General features: G+C 37.4%; 1 pseudogene; it reads left to right on the forward strand.

Moving 5' to 3' along the window:
• LOC102503086 (uncharacterized protein C11orf74-like) overlaps positions 1 to 20,175 on the forward strand; it is an 80,806-nt pseudogene that overhangs the window by 16,294 nt on the left and 44,337 nt on the right.

Raw genomic sequence — 20,175 nt, forward strand, 5'->3', positions numbered from 1 at the left:
GCTCTCTCTCCCTCTAAAACTGGCCCTCTCTGGTCAAATTAAAATGATAAATAAGAGTAAGGCTAATTAAAATTTTTTTTTTTTTTTGGAGAGGTTTTTTCGCTATAGGGCGCGTGCGCTCGCCAGACAGACAGAGAGAGACATAGAGACAGAAAGCGAGAAATCACCCCCCAGGGGGGATGGTCACGCCGCAATCCCTTCTCCTCCATTCTCCTCTCGGGATCTTGGGCACGTACGCACACGCGCCCGGCGTGAGTTTTAAGCCACCGGGTCCGGGACGCGAACCGCGGTCGACTACGTGGGAGTCCAGCGACATAGCCATTACGCTAACTGCTGGTTCCCGAGACTGTTTTGATATTTTATCAATATTTTCAACCCACTGGGTTGATGTTTCTTGATTTTTGTACACTAATGATAAAAAGAATTCAGATTACAAATTAAACTTATCCTGAATAGTTTATAAACGTGGTAGGGCTCTGTATTATAATTAGATTGTAATTTTTTTTTTGGGGGGGGGGCTCTCAGAAAATGGATGACTTAAACCTGGATGTCAAAACCAAAATACAATAGTCATTTCATTTATTTCAACTTTGCAAAGTCATACATAATCGTGACTATGAACTTGAACACCTTTGCAACTTTTCAGTATACTTTTCATTTGCAAATTTGTGAAATACATAGCACCTTAGAATATTTATTCGAGGAGAGCTGCTCTTTTTCTCAATCAAAGAGAATAATAGCACTGTCCAAATACACAGCTAAGTTTAACCATTTCTTCACAGAACATTTTTTTAAATGGTTTTTGCCTTAGGTCAAATACACTTGCCAGAGAGAAAGACAGAAATAATGAGGGAAAGGGAGAAATCACTCCCTCCCCTTCCACCCTCCACTCCACCGCAGTCCGGATGGCCATGCCAAAATCTCTTCTTCTCTATTATCCTTCCAGGATCTTGGGCACACATGCACACATGCTCTGTGATTTTCAAGCTACCTGGTCTGGGAGTGAAACTGCGGGTGGTCCCGTGGGAGTCCAGCAATGTAATCACTACACCATCTCTAGGCCCTTGCAAACAGTTTTGATGTACTGTTAGATTTTTTTTTTCCCACATACATAAGTACATTTTCAGTTTTAACCCTAAATTCATAAAATTATTCATACTAAAACCATTATTAAAACTTCTAGAGAATACTTGTTTGCATATACCTAACATACCTTATTAATTATACTTAAATTTTGAGAAAATAATCATATAGCACCTCAGGAAAAATATTCTCCAAGCCTTTTATCAAACACATTTACCCAATCTGTATTACATGTAGGTTAACTTGTATATTCACAGCATTATTTATCAGGGTGAGTTTTTCTACTTGATTATTACTCCTCTAATTAACGTACATGTATCATTGAGCACTTTGCAAAAATTTCATCTGGGGTGATCACTTGCCCTTTAGATAATCCTAAAGTAAGAAGAAAGCTAAATTTCACTGACGGAGACCAAATGATGCATTGACAAGAGTTTGTCATTGTTCATTCAAATTTGAGACCAATTGCATCTTAATTCCTTACCTTAAAGAACACAATGGAGAGTGAGAAATAGTGCAAACATGCCAGTTTGAAATACCATTCTCTTATTTTATCCAGAAATATATAGTGACAGATCTGTATCTGATATTATAGAAGCAGAAAGCTTAGCAGGTAAACATGACAAGATACCAAAAACTCCCGTAGTTTTCTATTTTATTTTTAGGAAGTCTGCAGATGTATGCATACATCACACACTAAGTCATTCACGTAATTACTCAAAGCAGAATTTTGCCTCTGTTCTTTTTAGGCTGAAAGAAAAAAATCTGTTCTCTCCTTACAAAGGGTGGCTGAAATTAAGGACAAACACACACACACACACACACACACACACACACACACACAGCAGAGCAACAACACACAATGGTATTTATGGACCCAACAACTGTGGCACAGTAGCAATGCAAGGACTCTGCAAGACTGGAAGCCACTGGATGACTGAATTAAGATCCCGGTTGGACTGAAAATACACTGGGCACCCTGCAGGCACCCGGCATCCTGAGCAGCCTGAGGGCTAGAAAAAAGGGATTGTGGTGTGATGAAACTCTGTTAATGATCAATGGTTCTTGCTCTCTCTTTCACAAAAAAAAAAAAAAAGAAAGAAAGAAAGAAAGAAAGAAAGAAAGAAAGAAAGAAGAAAGAAAGAAAAAGAAAAAGAAGGAGGAAAAACTGATATTCATGCAAGGATTGGGAAAGAAGCAGGGAATCAAACTCAGTTTGTGGAAGAAAGTGCAATTTAAATGCTAAAGACATCTGGTGTGTGACTATAACAAAGGACGGTGTGACTATAATAAAGGATAGTGTGACTATAATAAAAGACAGCGTGACTATAATAAAGGACAGTGTGACTGTAATAAAGGAAATATTCGAAGAAGCTAGGTTGGAAGGGATGTGTTAGAGGAAGTTTTTGGAAAAAAAAATCAAGAGCTCAGCTTTATACATTACATGTTTCAGCTCTTAATGACTCAGTTAGAAATCCTAGATGTACAGGTAGAAAATTTACATTTGTAAATTAATTCAAAATAATTTTATTTAAACTAATAGTATGTTCTTAGTAATTAAGAGATACCTCCTCCTATGCTATAGGACTTGAGGTGACTTACATATTTCTATGATCTTTAGGGTCATCAGTCTGCAAAGATTCAATATAATATTTAGCAATCTATTTTTTGTTGTTCATCCACAAAATTGACTTTTGACATTCCTTAGTGTTCATTCTACTTGACTATTTCCACACTGCTCTTAGGCATAGTCTATGGTTTATGGTTGTCTTCTCTTTCTAATTGTTGTCATGAAAATGCATTGAACATTTCTGGAACTGGGATATGATTTTCCCTCAATGGTTCATGTGTTAGAAATGTGGTCCCCAAGGCAAGGCTTTACGAGGTGAAGAGATCTTTAAAAGTGAGGCTTGGGCCAGCGGGTGGCATAGAAGTTAGGGTGGCTGTATGTCACATGGCCAACTTTGCAATTTGAATCCCAGACCAGGAACTTTGAAAATCAAACTGGGCCCATGTGCGTGCATGCCTGAATTCCCAAAGGGAGAATGGAGGGGAAGGGGCTGCAGCATGACCATCCCCACTGGGGGTGATTTCTTATTTTCCCTCTGTCTTTCTCCCTGTATCTCTCTCTGGCAAGCATACATGCCGTATAGCAACACCTCTCCCCCACAAAAATAAATAAATAAAAGTTGAGGCTTATTGGGCAATATTTGGATCAAAGTAGCACCAACCTCATGAATGGATTACATTATCCAAAATTCATAAATGTTTAACAATAGTATCTAAATCAGAAGACAATTCAGTGTTCACAGTATGTGAGAAGAGACTTGAATTAGAATCACATTGATATTAACTCTTTTAATAGCATAATAGCAAGTTTCTGGCCTTTGGGGAATATGCTGGCTGGTAGTTTTTAAACATGACAGACAAGCCACTTAATAATTATAGTCATCTTGGTGAGGTACATAAGAATAAAGTATTAATGGCATGATTTATACACTATTCATAAAATTCCAATATAAATTCATGATGTCCACCTTAAAGTATTTTTGATAGCATTGTGTCTCTCTGGAGCCTTGTCCACGAGACATACAGTTACCAGGAAACTGAGTGTTCTTCGGATCTTAATGTCTATCCTCACACTGCATGAACCATATCTCCTGGCCAATCAATCTGATGTTTGGTTCCTATGAGTCCCCTTAACACAAGATAGAATATATTTTTTATTCATATTAAAAAAAAACTCTGCACTAACTAAATATGATCATAAGGTGCCATTCATTTATTTATAGAAGTAATCTCATATACGCAAAATGATGGACAAAATAAAAATGCATGCAGATATTGGGGCCAACAAGTGGTGTGGTGGTTAAAGGCATTGTATTCCTACATGACTGACTGTAGTTCGAGTCTCAGACCTAGTAGCTTGCTATCTCCCTTTCTCTTTCTCTCTCTCTGTCTCTCGCTCCAGTCAAATTAAAAAAGAATAAAAAATGAAATGAAATAAATAAGTCTTTAAAATATATATGCAGATGTGTATGGAATTAAAACATACCAAGCTCTAATTACTTATCATTTTTTTTAAAAAAAAAATTCAGTCTAACAGGGAAACTTATTTCTCTGATAAGAGCATTGTAAACCATTTTTGTCCCTGGAAACTTGACCTCTAGACTTGGTTTGTCCAATTAGCTATACATTCTTACTAAAGGATTCAACCTTTGGGACTCAGTTTTTTCCTTTATTAAAAAAGATATTGATTGAACAATGACTTCTATCCTTGGTTATAGAACAGAATCACTGAGTCAGCTTATTGTTTTTAATTTGAGACCCAGACTCAGATCTAATGTGTCAGATAGAGTCTTGTAAACTGTTTAATATCATTACTTTCATTTTAAATGTTAAGGTAAGTTAAAGGAGCAGTTCATTTAGAGAATCACTAGACTAGAGTACTCCTACAGTCTCTTTGGTTCAAACCATTTTTAGGAATCTAGAAATATAAGAAAAAATATATGTTGTGATAACAAAAAATTACATATGACTTTGTTTTGTTTGCTTTAGAGTCAGAATATTTTCCATTTAGCTTTTGAAATAAATATAATGATGAAAAAGTTGACTGTTCATATATACATTCTGGTTTAAACTAAATTATTCTAGAATAGTGGACTGAGTTTATAGGCAATGTCTATGTAATTTTAGCCAATAGGATTTTGAGACTCTTTAAGTCTTTATTTACTTATTTATTTTACTTGTAAGATTTCTACCATAGAGCATGTGTGATTTCTAGAGAGAGACACAGAGAGAGAATGTGAAAATGTGAGAGAGATAACCCCCATCCCCCAAGGAGGGATAGCCATGCCGCAAGCCCTTCTCTATTCTCCTCTCAGTATTTTGGGTACAACACACACATGCCCAACATGATTTTCAAGCCTTCATGTCCAGGGCTCAAATCGTAGTAGGCCATCTGGGAATCTAGCACCATGCTGCCTGTTGGCTCCAAGACTCTCAAAGTCTTATACTTCTATAATTTTACTTCATTTATTTGATACTAACTTATTAAAATATTTTATAGTTGACAGACTGAATAATACCAATTATACAAGCCTACCTTAACTAAAAAAATTCTGAGAGTGTTAATTATTTTGGATCTCTTTATTAGCACTGAATAAACATAAATCAAAGCAAGAAAACATCTATTTTATCTGATTTAAAGCATAATTCTCTCAACTATACCTATTTATAGTTGAGTTCATTACAATGGAGTTATTTCACCATGCTGTAATCATATATTTGCTATAAAATATCCCCGAAAAGTCTGATACATTTGAATACAAATATTCACTATGCAGTTCACCTATTTGCACCCAAATATGAAATGCAGAATTTTAATCTACTGCAAAACACCATGTTCTATCCTTTCATTTTAACACTGGCTATGAAATGATTTTACATGTTTATGTATAACTAGCAGAATACATACTGAGTGATCAGTTTGTTTCTCTGTGTTAGTAACAGACATATCCAAATGTCCCTTGCATTCCAATAAATAAAGGATTGCTTCGATGGTATTTGAAAAGGTTGCTGATGCTCAGTGAGGTGCTCATCATTAAAAGAGAACCCACGCGTAAAGCTCCCATAAATGTGCTGAAAGCGAGACTTATTTTACTCTCGTTAGCATTTAGGCAGCATTTTTGAAAAGTACATTTTTATTAGAGTCTCCTCACAACAATCTTATGAGCTTCATCTGATTGTGTTATGCTCACTTAGAAATGAATAAATTAAGGGCCAGAGAAGCCAGGCATGGCTCAAGGTCACATGGCAGCCGGGCAACAGAAGAAGCCCAAATTACCACTCTGAGACCTGGTATTTTCATCACGTTATTTCTCTCTCATGAGCCTTACTGCCTATTTTTGCTTCAGAGGAACCATCTTCAGGTAGGATCAGATATATAGCATTTATATGTTAGGTTGGTAATTTACAGATAACTATTTTCAAAAAGGCAAGCAATGACAAACTGTCACAGTATCATTTACGAGTAGGCAACCTCTCCTTAAGCTCATGGTAACTCTTCTAAACACGCATGTAGCCTATTATTATTCTTAAGGTCATTTTATGCCTAGAATATCTGCTTCCTTGAGGGGAATGTCTTTAGGAGTAAATAAAACTCCAAGAAAGAAACTGATCAAGCAGATTGAAAACCAACCAAACAAGCAATGTTAGAGGAAAGCCAGAGGAAGACTGAAAAAAAAAAAAAAAACACTATAGTTCTTAAATGTTGGAATGGCATATTTTCCTAGGTTTTACCATAGTTTCTCATGACTTTACGACCTGGAAGTTATTCTGAAAAATTGATATTACATGAAGATCAATTCCAGTTTCTGCTGTGCCAGACCAAAAAAAAAAAAAAAAACAAGTCCATTAGCTCTATTCAATTATGGAAGATGCATGACCACAATGATGTTGCTTGTGAATGGTGCATTTTTATATTGATCTGAACAAATATCTTTCTCAACCTGTGGCAGTCCTCATAAGTCTGCTAAAGCAGACCTTGAAATTATTTTTTGTCTGAGTACAAATGCTTTATACTTTTGAATTCTAGTTTTATGTCTTGGAATCGCTGTTTTTCCTTGTCCTAGATTCATTTATTACATGCAGTATACCCTGGAACAGTAAGACTATGAAACAATTAGTCCACATGGAATTATTTCTCACTCGCTATTTCTTCACTGGTTTTTACTACTGGACACTGCTGCTTCTCCTCACCTCTCATTGCTTTCTCTTTACTCCTTTTGGCAATCGCCAACTCTTTACCCAAATTTTGAAATCTGCAATATCGTCATAAACAATGCCATATCTCATGACTTTGAATCTTTAGCGAGTGTTTCTCGACCTCAGCATCATTCCCCTTTGGACTGGATAATTCCCTGTTCCAGGAGAGGTTGTCTGTTCATGGTGTTGTTTAGCCCCATTCATGGCCTCTACTCACTAGATTCCAGGAACGTGAGTCCTCTTCTCCCTGTCCCTAAGTCATGGCAAACAAAATCTCTCCAATATTAGCAAATATTTCCTAGGGGAGGAGGGCAGTATCTCTCTCACCTTGGACAACACTACTCTTAAAGGTTATGCCACTCCATTCTCCCCAACTCTACCACTTCTCATGTAAGTACCTTGGGTCCCTCTGCACGATTGTTGGCTTACTTATCATTGCTTTCTTTGTAACTGACAAGGCCTTGCCCAGTGTGCTCTGGGTTATGTCTGGGTTATAGTCTCCTTGCTTTTGGTCTCACATGCTGGTCATCTAAGAGCCTTTGTTCTGCACTGTCTGGAGTGCCCTAATTCTGCTTATCCATACAGCTCCCTCCCTCAGCAGCAGCCTTTGCTCAAATTACATCTTTTCAAGGAGGCCATCTGGATCCCCCCTATTCAATTATACCACTCCACCTAGCTTCACCAAACCTGCTTGTGTTTCTCTATTTTGTCTGTAACAATTTTCTGTTTATTAAACTGTAAATTTATTTGTTACCAAATTACTTAGCTTAGACATTTTCATACTGTCCATTAGCTCTATTCAATTATGGAAGATGCATGACCACAATGATGTTGCTTGTGAATGGTGCATTTTTATATTGATCTGAACAAATATCTTTCTCAACCTGTGGCAGTCCTCATAAGTCTGCTAAAGCAGACCTTGAAATTATTTTTTGTCTGAGTACAAATGCTTTATACTTTTGAATTCTAGTTTTATGTCTTGGAATCGCTGTTTTTCCTTGTCCTAGATTCATTTATTACATGCAGTATACCCTGGAACAGTAAGACTATGAAACAATTAGTCCACATGGAATTATTTCTCACTCGCTATTTCTTCACTGGTTTTTACTACTGGACACTGCTGCTTCTCCTCACCTCTCATTGCTTTCTCTTTACTCCTTTTGGCAATCGCCAACTCTTTACCCAAATTTTGAAATCTGCAATATCGTCATAAACAATGCCATATCTCATGACTTTGAATCTTTAGCGAGTGTTTCTCGACCTCAGCATCATTCCCCTTTGGACTGGATAATTCCCTGTTCCAGGAGAGGTTGTCTGTTCATGGTGTTGTTTAGCCCCATTCATGGCCTCTACTCACTAGATTCCAGGAACGTGAGTCCTCTTCTCCCTGTCCCTAAGTCATGGCAAACAAAATCTCTCCAATATTAGCAAATATTTCCTAGGGGAGGAGGGCAGTATCTCTCTCACCTTGGACAACACTACTCTTAAAGGTTATGCCACTCCATTCTCCCCAACTCTACCACTTCTCATGTAAGTACCTTGGGTCCCTCTGCACGATTGTTGGCTTACTTATCATTGCTTTCTTTGTAACTGACAAGGCCTTGCCCAGTGTGCTCTGGGTTATGTCTGGGTTATAGTCTCCTTGCTTTTGGTCTCACATGCTGGTCATCTAAGAGCCTTTGTTCTGCACTGTCTGGAGTGCCCTAATTCTGCTTATCCATACAGCTCCCTCCCTCAGCAGCAGCCTTTGCTCAAATTACATCTTTTCAAGGAGGCCATCTGGATCCCCCCTATTCAATTATACCACTCCACCTAGCTTCACCAAACCTGCTTGTGTTTCTCTATTTTGTCTGTAACAATTTTCTGTTTATTAAACTGTAAATTTATTTGTTACCAAATTACTTAGCTTAGACATTTTCATACTTAATTGTTTATTCATCCCACCATGTGAGAATGTAAGTTTCGTTACTTTGAACATTTTGTTGTCTATTTTGCTCACTGTTATTAGGCTGAATACGTAAATGAGAGTCTTGTCCAGATTAGGTGCTCAACAAGTGTGGGGACCAGACAGTGGCACAGGGGTAATGCAGCACTCCATGGTGCTGGTTTCCAGGGGAAGATTCTGGGTGTATATGCCTGGAGAATTCTCTGAACACAGCAGCTATGTTTATAATCTGAGGCTGTCTCAGGACAGGGAATAATTTCAGTGTGAAGACACTGTGGGGTTGCCTCTCATTTGCTCACTCATAGAAGAAACAAACTAAAAAAAAATGTTTTTGAATGGATCAGTTAATGAATGAGCCAAAACTTCTGTTTCTTCTTATTCCTTATCACTCACCTTAGCCGATAATAGGTCACACAGAAATATTCTGTAACAAGTGCCATTTTTGCTTTGCTCTAAGAGATATAATACATCACACACACACACACACACACACACACACACACACACACACACAGTTTAGATCATGTGATTTGGTTGTTAAAATGGTGGCATAAAATGTGTATAATGAAAGACAAAAAAGACTAAGGGATGTGCACCATAGCCTAGTGCTGAAGGGAACCAAATCTCCCATGGCCGACCATGGTTCAAATCCTAGCCTTGACAGCTTAAAAAACATGCAGACATGTGTGAGCGCACACCCCAAATAGAGCAGGAGGTTTCTTGTCGTGACCATACCCTGCAGGGAAGGTGCTTTCTCCCTTTCTTTCTGTTTCTCTCTGGCAAGAGCACACACACTTTGAGAAAAAAGAAAGAAAAGACAAGAAATATAGTAAGTCTTCAGAAAATAAATTTTACTTACTTTAACACAGAGACCAATAATAGTGAGAGTACTATGTGCTGTCTAAAATAAAACAAAAAGGTATGCAAATAAATATGTGCATGTACGATGTCATTTAGTCCTGAACTTGAAAAAGACTCTACTTGTTTGCAAATATTTCCTCAGTTGAACTCAAAGATGTACAACTATTCATCTATCCACTGAGATTCTTTGCTCTTTCTCAATTCTAATAGGTATGTGAGCCAAGCAGCTGGGTTTTAGTCCTTGAGGAGCAAACATTACACAATTCAACAATGATCACAAATGCAATAATACTCAAGATGATTTTATATGGTGATCTAGGCTAGGAGAACAATTTTGTGATAGCAAATGAGAAAGCCAGATTGGAGCCAGAGGACAAGAAGGAGCAAATCTTACGTGCGTTGAGGAGATAAAGCACTCCAGAAAGGAAATAGTACTGCAAGGTTCCTAAAGCAACGATGAGCACCTTTCCAAGAGCTTTTGAAGGAAAACAATGGTCTCCAAAGCATACTTATCTGAGGCATCAATGAGGTAGGCCAGAGGCATTTCATTTAGGTATATTTTATTTCCATCAGTAGAAATGAACATTCATCTATTAATATACTGACTAGTGACTGACCTCAAATGAGAGATCATTTTTGTGAGGTAATTAGAGTCCGCTTACAAAGGTATTTTATTTTTTTAGTTTATACAGCCCTTTTGCCATTCTTGTGTAGTTTAAGTATTGACAACAAAGATGGATATGTGCAAATATTATTCTCTGTTGACTATTTGAAGAAGCTAAAGCAAGTAGAAAATTCCTCAGAAACCTAACTCACAAATATTTATAATTATGTCTGAATATGATAAATTGCTTAAAAAATAAAAGCAACATTTCAAAATAAAAATATATAACTTTTCAAAACACAAAAATTATAATAAAGTGTATTTAAAACCCATACAGTATATTTTATTATTTAGAATTATTTAAAAAGTGGAAAAGATTCTCATCAGTACTACTTAGTTGCAATAATACATTAGTTGTGATAATACAGCTGTTCTATGTGTAGGGATTGTGAGTATAAAATTTTTAATCATTGAAAAGCTAAGGATTGGACCAGCTGGTGGTATGGTGATTAAGACAGACAGGTGGATCAAACACGGCTGACTGTGCAGCTCGAGTTTGTGTTCTGACAGCTTGAAAAACATGCTGGGTGTGTGTGAATACATTCCAAAAATGCCGATAGGAGGGAGAGATGGAGTAGAAAGGCTCTTGGTATGACTATTCCCCTTGGGGAGTAGTTTTCACTTTTCCCTCCCTCTCTCTTGTGTATTCCTCTATCAAGAACACACACCCTATGACAAATTTAAATAAATAAATAAATACTAAGGATCTACATTCAGAGCATGAGATTTTAAAATGGAAGGCAATAGCTTTTGAACCAATGGAAAGTATAGAAAAGACTATTTTCTAAATATTTCAATAACTATTATAAGGCTACGTGTTTTAGTATTGTATATCTGAAAATCCAGAGTGTTTGCATGTAAAACCCAAACAGCTACAAAGTACTTCCATGAAACAAGTATTGTGCTTTATTATTGCGCTTACACTTCTTAAAATTTATTATTTTTGTAGTATATTTCCTAAAATATGTAGTATATTTTTTAAATCAAGTGTATTTGCTTGTAAACCCAAATAGCTACAAAATATTTCCATGAAGCAAGCATTATGTTTTATTATTATTGACAATCTGAAAAATACATACATTTAACCAGGTCACTAGGTTGCTCTTTTCCTGGTAAGCTGTTCTCTGCAAAATAATAGGAGGAGACAACTATCGCTGCACCATTTATTTCACAATTTAAATACTGCATGGAGATGTAGAGAAAATAAGCACTATGAAAATATTTTTTTGTTTGTTTTAGGTAGTAGCACAATTCATATCCTAGTGTTTTCTGATTTACACCTTTTAAAAAGTTTATTTTTTTTTTCATTAGAGAAAGACAGAGACAGAGAGACAGGCAGCCCCAACAGGGTTTTGTGCCACGATCCATCCCCAGCACCCCTGCTACAATTAATGACCTAAGTTTAAAATCAATTTTACCTAACTGCAGTTAAGCCTCTTAAAAATCTGTTATTTAATACATACTTTGTATCACCAATCAACGGTACTTTGTTCTGACAAATAAACTTGAAAGTATTTAAGAGGGCAGGTCATAATACAGAAATGGCTGAAATGCCAGTGGGACGGCAATCCTAAAAACGGTGGCCGCAACCTTAACACTATTTCTCATGAATGGCATCTTGGCAAAACATTAGATTTTTCCATGTTTTTTGATATTTCTGTGCCAGGAATCAAATGATTATATACATTACAGAATTTACTCTGCTGCCACACTATGGGAAAATAAACACTTTATTTTTCTAAAAATACATAGCCCTGCTTTATTTAGCCATATTTGGTTTAACCTTAAAATATCCCCTGTACTGTGATAAAAATATCAGTCTCAGCTATCCTTTGGTCTTCTTTCATTTTTTGTTAAATCTCAGATTTAAAAGATTTTAAAAAATGGGATGTTCTCTTTGCTCTTTAATCTACAAGGTTATGATTACTCTATTTATTTGTTCATATAATCTTATACATTTGACTGACTCTATATTACTATGCTAAACTGAAACCACAATATAGTGAGCCCTGATTCTCAAAGCGAGTGACCCTAGAAAAGTAAATCTATTTGGACAACATCTCACCTTTCTCTTCTGTCTGCATCCCTCAAAGCCCATGTCCTTTCTAGCTTTCTTTGGAAAGACAAAGGCATTTTTTTCTTTCATTCATTTTTTGACAAACAAAATGTTGGTCTCATTTTTATGAATAATGAAAAATACTATCAGCATTTTCCTCCTTGTGATAGCTATGTGTTTAGATAACCTACCACGTCAGTTCTTGTAACTAACTCTATATGTGCATAATGTTTGTTCTTCTATGATGGCCCTCTTCCTGAATCCCACATCCCCTCGGTTGTGTTGCTAGTCATATGAGCTTATTGTCACTAAGAAATCAAATGGGTTAATGTGAGACCATGTAAACCAGGAACTTGTGTGGAATGGCCTAGATGCTGAAAAAGAAGTAAGAGTTCCCAGCGTTGGAACTGATTTGAACTCACAAGTCGATGGCAGGGTTAAAATATTATTATAAATTGAGCTGGCATTCATAGGTAGAACTCGGTGTTATTCCAAAATTAACGAGACTCCCACCTACATCGAATTGTTCTCCTGTTGAACATAATATTATAGAACATCTGTATCGAATGAGGTTGCTCTGAGATCATGAGAGAAAGAAGTGAAATTATCTCTGTTTGTAGATGACATAATTATACACATTGAAAACCTAAAAGAATACACAAAAAAACTCCTAGAAGTAATAAATGAACACAGTAAAGTGGTAGGATACAAAATCTGACGGGGCCATGCAGGCAACACAAGCTGGTAAGGATGCTGCCTCCCATTCTAAGGCAGGGCCTGGACTGGTAAGAAACTGAGGCAGGGCCCAGTTTACGAGCCCTCCCTTGTGTCCTTGAACTGGCCGGTATTCAATTTCTCTGCCATGAGTTTTACTGTTATTACGGTACCCTGGAAGGGGAAAACATCACCCCCAACTATTGCAATAAAGCCAATTAGTGATCTTGTAGGACTGTGGTTCCCTAAGACTGACATTAGGACCAGGAAGTTTAAGACTCCCCCACCTGTCTGTTTTTAAGCCAAAATTAACATATAGATTAAGTTAGTATAAACCAAATTAGCATTAGAAGCATATGTAGACTAAGTTAGTTTAAGGTTAGTTTTATGTAGATCCCCCTTGTTAAAGCTACAGGCCGGAAGTTAACTCACACTAGGAAAATCAGCACATTCACCACATAACAGAAACTCAGAGATAAAACAAAAGAACTCACTAATTGACAGACTCAGCAAACAAAATGTAGGAATCCACAGATTTATTAAAGGATAAAACCTGGCTGGGACAACAGAATAAACAAAGCTGAGGGCTCCACAGAAAGATTAACCATTTTAACCGGGAATTCTTATCTAAAGCAACAGGTAGCTTTCAACTACAAAGAGTTTCTCATCTATGTGCTGTTGACTATGCAAAACTGCTAATAAAACATCCAGTGTTGTCTCCTGAGCTACAAGATCATCTTCCTTTCCCATATAAGATCATAGACTCACCCTCTATTGTTGTAATGTATAAATAGTCCATATATTAACTGTGTCTTTACTTAGCAAGACAAAATTTCTATCTAGGTCTTTGCAACAAGCAAAATTATCTCCCTGGCCCGGGACTGAAGTTATCAAACATCCTGCAAGCCCCCTCTTCAAAAGACCCTTCTCAGTAATCAAGAAAAAGATACAACAGACAAATGGACTTCCTCATCCTGAAAACTGTAATTAATTTTACCTGATCTGACAAGACAAACAGCATGTTTTATAATTATTGCCTCCATGCTTTGTATACACTGTTCCTTAGAGTAAATTTTTACTACCCCTCACCCTCTGCCTAAACTTCCCTCAATAAATACGCATTTTTTTTTTTGGAGAGATTTTCACTGTAGGGCGCGTACGCTCACCAGACAGACAGAGAGAGACATAGAGACAGAAAGCGAGAAATCACCCCCCAGGGGGGATGGTCACACCGCAATCCCTTCTCCTCCATTCTCCTCTCGGGATCTTGGGCATGCACGCACATGCGCCAGGCGTGAGTTTTAAGCCACCGGGTCCGGGACACGAACTGCGGTTGACTATGTGGGAATCCAGTGACATAGCCATTATGCTAACTGCTGGTTCCCAATAAATACACATGTTTTAATAGCCATAGCATGGCGGTCTGGAGCTGGCTCTGGCTGTGGCCGGCTGAGAACATGCTAAGGAGCAATGAGGTCTCAGTCTAATTTTTTGTTCCTGATCACCCGTGTCGCCTTCCTGTGTATGAGCCACCCACCACTGCCCATACTGGACCCCTGCAAAAATCAACATACAAAAATCTATAGCATTTCTATATGCCAACAGTGATAAAGTGATAAAAGAGATCACATTGTAACCCATAAATCACTAAGCAATCTTTTCTATTATTAAATGAAAGACTGTTATTCCTTATGTAATCATATCTTCATTCTTGTAATAGTTGTCCTTCCCTATAGATAATATTTGTTGAGATAACCAGTTATAAAATTGACCTCACTTTCTGATACCACTCAATCCAGAGAAAACCACCAAAATTATTCAAACAAATCATGAATCATTTAACAGATTCTTTCTAATACTTTTTCTAGGGAGACCCATGGATTTCCATGGTGTATGTTCTCTCACTGCTGTCAATAATAAACCCTATTTATTCTACTATAGAAGTTTCTGGATGGACTTTGACTGAAAGGCATTACTGAGGTAAAACACGGTACAGGCATACCTTAAAAATATTGCAAGTTCAATTCTAGTCATTGCAATAAAGCAAATATACAATAAAGGGTGTCAAATGAATATTTTGGATTCTCAGTACATACAAAAGTTACATTTATACTGTAGCCTATTAAGCACGCAATAGTATCATGTCTTAAAAATGTACATGCCTGGCCAGCAGATGGCATAGCAATTATGTCACAGGACTCGCACGTTGTTGATTGCAGTTTGAGTCCCAGACCTTGTGGTTTGAAAATCACATTGGGCATATGTGCACGCATGCTGCAAATCCCAGGAGAACAGAGAAGTCATATTCCTTGTGGAGGATCTTGCCTCTCTGTTGATGACTGCTGATACTGATGTGGGTGGTGGTTGCTATGGGTTGGGTTGGCTGTGGCAACTTTTAAAAATAAATACCAGTGAAGTTTTACTTATTGACTGACTTTTCCTTTTGTGAAATATTTCTCTATAGCTTAAGATAATGTTGGCAGTATTTCTAAGTAGAACTTCTTTCACAATTAGAGTCAATCTTCACAAATTTTGACACTCCTTAATAAGTGAAAATTATGTGATATTCTAAATTCTTCGTTGCTATTTCAATAACGTTCATGACAACTCCCTGGGGTACATTTCATCTTAAGAAACATCTTTCTTTGTTCATCCATAGGCAGGAACCTCTTATCCATTCAAGATTTTTTATGAGATTGCAGGAATTCAGTCTTATCCCCAGGCTCCCCTTCTAATTCAAGTTTTCTGTCATTTCCATCCCATCTGAAGTTACTTCCTCCAAGGAAGTATTCGATCCCTCAAAGTCATCCAGGAAGAAGTCATTAAGTTCTTCAAACTTGTGCTAATGTTGATATTTGATCTCCTTTCATACATCACAACTGTTCTTAATGACATCTACAATAGTGAATCCATTTTAGAAGGTCTTCAATTTACTTTTCCCAGAAATATCAAAAAAATCATTAGATATGGCAACTATAGGTTTATGAAATATACATTTTAATTAATAGACCTTCAAAGCTGAAATGGCACCTTGACCTATGGGCTGCAGAATAGATGTTGTGTTAGCAGCTCAACCTTCATAAAAGGTCTTTGCAATTCTCCATCAGAGCTCTTGAGGGACCATGTGCATTGTCAGTGAGCAGTAACATTTTGAAAGAAGTTTTTTGTTTTCTCCTGGGAAAACTCATTTTGTATCCTACAATGATATACAGTGATTAAGCGTTAAAAAAAAGAGACTTCATCATAATAATAAATTTTTAAGAATACAGTCACGCTGGACTCCTAAGATTATTTGAGAATGTTCTATTTCTCAGTTTTGTGAAATAGCTTATTTAAGGCTACTATAATTCTCCTTAAAGACCTAGTAAAATTCATTTCTAAAGAAAAAAAAAACCTTTAGATCTCAACGATGGGTTTAAAATATTCTGTAAACCAATGTTGTAAACAGATGTGCTGTCACTTAGGCTTCGTTGTTTCAGTGACAGAGCATGGGTACAGTAGGTTTTGCATAATTCTTAAGGGCCCTAGGATGTTTAGAATGCTAGATGAGCACCAGTTTGAACTTGAAGTCGCCAGATGTGCCAGTCCTGAAGGGTTTGTCTCCTGAGACTAAAACTATGCAATGACTTCTCTTTTCTAGCTACGAAAGCCCTAGAAGGCATCTTCCTATAATATAAGGCTGTTTTATATACATTTAAAAATCTGTGGTTTTGGGACCAGCAGATGGCATAATGGTTACATTGCTGGACTCCCATGTAGTCTACCAAGGTTCAAGTCCCGGACCCAGCAGCTTAAGAACTCACACTGGGCATGTGTACATGTGTGCCCAAGATTCCAAGAGGGAATGGAGAAGGGATTGCAGTATGGCCATCCTCCATGGGGGGTGGGGGGTGATTTCTCACTTTTTGTCTCTTTGGCAAGCACACGTGCCCTGTAGCAAAAATCTCTCAAAAACAAAACAAAACAAAACAAAACAAATCCCTGTGGCTTACTGTAGCCACATTACCCCATTCTCAGCTTGATTTCCTGGATAACTTGCTGCAGCTTCAACATGGCACTGTTACAAAAGTACCATCTTTCCTTAATCTCATTTGCCCACCTCTGCTAGCTTTGAGCTTTTCTTCTGCAGTTTTTTTCACCTGTCCCAGACTTTTTAGAATTGAAAAGAGAGTTTGTTCTGTGCTTTAGGTTTTGCCTTACAGGAATATCATGGTTGGTTTGACCTTCTATCCAGACCACTACGACTTTCTCCAACTCATCAATAGGCTTTTCATGTGTCCACCAGAGTAGCACTTCTAATTCCCTTCAACGTCTTTTAACATGCATCCACAACCTGGTTAATTCCTTGGTGCATGAGGCCTATCTCAGTTTTTCACATGCTTTATTTACTAAGCTTTATCATGTCTAACTTGTGATTTAAAGGGAGAGACTTTCAACTCTTCTTTTCCTTGAAATTCTTAGAGACCACAGTATAGTTATTAATTGGCTTAATTTTAAAATTGTGTCTCAGGGGATAGGAAGACTCCAGAAGGGAGAGAGATGAGAAAGGAGGAATTGGTGAAGGAGTCTGCACACACAAAACGTTCATCAATTTGAGTCTACCATTATATATGGGCTCAGTTAGTGGTTTCCCGAAACAGTTGCAACAGTAACATTAAAGATCACTGCTTAGGGTCAGATGGTGGCACAGCAGAGGAATGTGATGCTCTGTGAGACTGAGCAACAGGAAAGGGCTCAACATTCCCATTCCCCTAAGTATGCTGACCACTCGTGTGTCATTAATCCCAGTCTGGCTGAGGCTGTGCCATCGGGACACCATGGAAGATCTCTCTGTGTTTCTGATTCTCTCTCCCTCTCTGTATCTTTTGTTTATGTGATAAATAAAAATTTTGTGTTTTTTTGTAGAAGTTTTTGCTTTAGAGTATGTGTATGTGTGCTTGGCAGAGAGAGACAGAGACAGTGAGAGGGAAAGTTAAAAAAAATCACTCCTCAAGGAGGATGGCCATGCCACAATCCTTTCTCCTCCATTCTCCTCCTGGGATCTTTGGCACATACACATGGTGAGAGTTTCAAGCTTCCAGGTCTAGGACTCGAACCTCAGCTGGTCATGTGGGAGTCCAGTGATGTAACTACTCCACCATCGGCTGGTTCCAATAAATAGACTCTTAGAACATTTTTAAAAATCAGTGATCACAGATCATTAAAACAGACAACACAGTAATGAAAATGTTGGAAATATTGGGAGAATTATCAGAATATGACAGAGAGACACAAAGTGAACACACACTGTTGGAAAATGGCATGAATAGAGTTGCTTCATGCCAGATTGCCACAAAACTTCAATTTGTGAAGAACAGAATATCTGCAAAATGCAATAAAGTGCTGCATAATAAAATGAGGTATGACTGTGTTTGCAAAGCTGAGAGAAACCATCGCTAACTTCACAAGGAAATCATTGAGCATACGATGAGGTCAATTTCAAAGTAATTTTTCTGACAACAAATCGCACCATGTAATCCATTCTGCACACCAATGATTTGATTCCTTTTCTACATAAAGACATAAACATGTTACTTCTGTGTAAATGCAATTTTTAAGATTCTACACTGCAAGCAGTAGCCATACTAGTAATATACTATTCAATATTTATGTGCCAGAAATTTATGAATATAAGTCACAGAACATTTAAGGGCATTATATTGTTAATCTCTGAATTGAAGAATAATGTATATATAAACTGCACACATCTTGAGTCTACAGATTCATATTGTTTTAAAAATGAGTATGTGTAATTTTTAGCTGCATCAAAAGATAGACTATTACTCATACTCATGAAGTCCCTTTCAGATGCCAACCTTGCTCCACCCCTTCAGAAGATAAAATCTATTCTGAATTCTATCACTCAAATAATTTTTTTAAATTACCAGTTTTATCTGTTTAAACAATTTATACATGAAATCAAGAAATCTGTTTTTTGGGGGTTAGCAGGTGGAGTGGTGGTTGAGGCACTGGATTCCCACATGGGTAACTGTGGTTCAAATCCTGGATTGGCAGCTTGCTTTCTCACTTTCCCTTTCTAGCTTTCTCTGGTCAAATTAAAAATAATAATAATAAATCAAGTAAATCATTCCTTTTTAAAAAGGAAACCTGCTTTTTAATTTTTATTGTTGCTCGGTGTCTGGCTTCTTTCTTTCAATATAATGTCTGAAAGTTCATCTGTGTTCATATATGTGGCAGTGGTTCATTCATTCCATTGTTGTAGAATGTGCCATTTAATGAATGTAATACAGTATATTTGCTCATTCTACTCTTGAGGGACATTGGGTTTTCTCCAGTTTAGAGCTGTGTGTGTGTGTGTGTGTGTGTGTGTGTGTGTGTGTGTGTGGGCCGAAAGCCATGCTCCAGCCAAGGTGGGTGTACAGGAAGGTGACATGGGTGAACAAAGTCAGGCCAAGACCTCAATGCCCCTTAGCATGTTCTCAGCCGGCTACAGCCAGAGTAAACTCCGGACTGCAGCCCTGATGGCCAGGAGTCATGTGTATTTATTACAGGAGTTTTGCAGGAGTAGGATGGGTGAGGGGAAGTAAGTGAAATATTTTACTCCAAAAGGTAAAGCATTCAAAGTATAGGAACAATAATCATAAAACATGACGTCTGTTTTGTTTAGGTATAAACAGTCATAATTCTTAGAATGAGGAAGTCTATTTTTAGGGTGCATTCTCTTCTTAGATTTTGATTACCGGGGAGGGTCTTTGGATGAGAGGGCTACCAGGAATCTTAATAACCTCAGTCCCAGACCAGCTTGATCACTTTAGTCCCAAATTGGCTTGAGAACTTGAGTCCCAGGTCAGCTTTTGAGAACTTAAGCCTCAGGCTAGGGTAGCAGCAATTATAAGGGCCTAGAAATAAATCCTGTCTGGTTTAATAAAGACAAGGTTAGTATATACTAAAGTGGAATACCTATGGTATCTCTGGGGTAATCCACAGCTAAGAAGGTGAGTCTAATGTCTACACATGAAAGGAATGTGGTCTTGTGAGCAGCTTAATGACTGACCTAAAGGTTACTGTGTACTTGGGACCCTCTAC

The sequence above is a fragment of the Tupaia chinensis genome, unplaced genomic scaffold, assembly GCF_000334495.1.
Source record: "Tupaia chinensis unplaced genomic scaffold, TupChi_1.0 Scaffold000281_1, whole genome shotgun sequence".
NCBI lineage: Eukaryota > Metazoa > Chordata > Mammalia > Scandentia > Tupaiidae > Tupaia > Tupaia belangeri.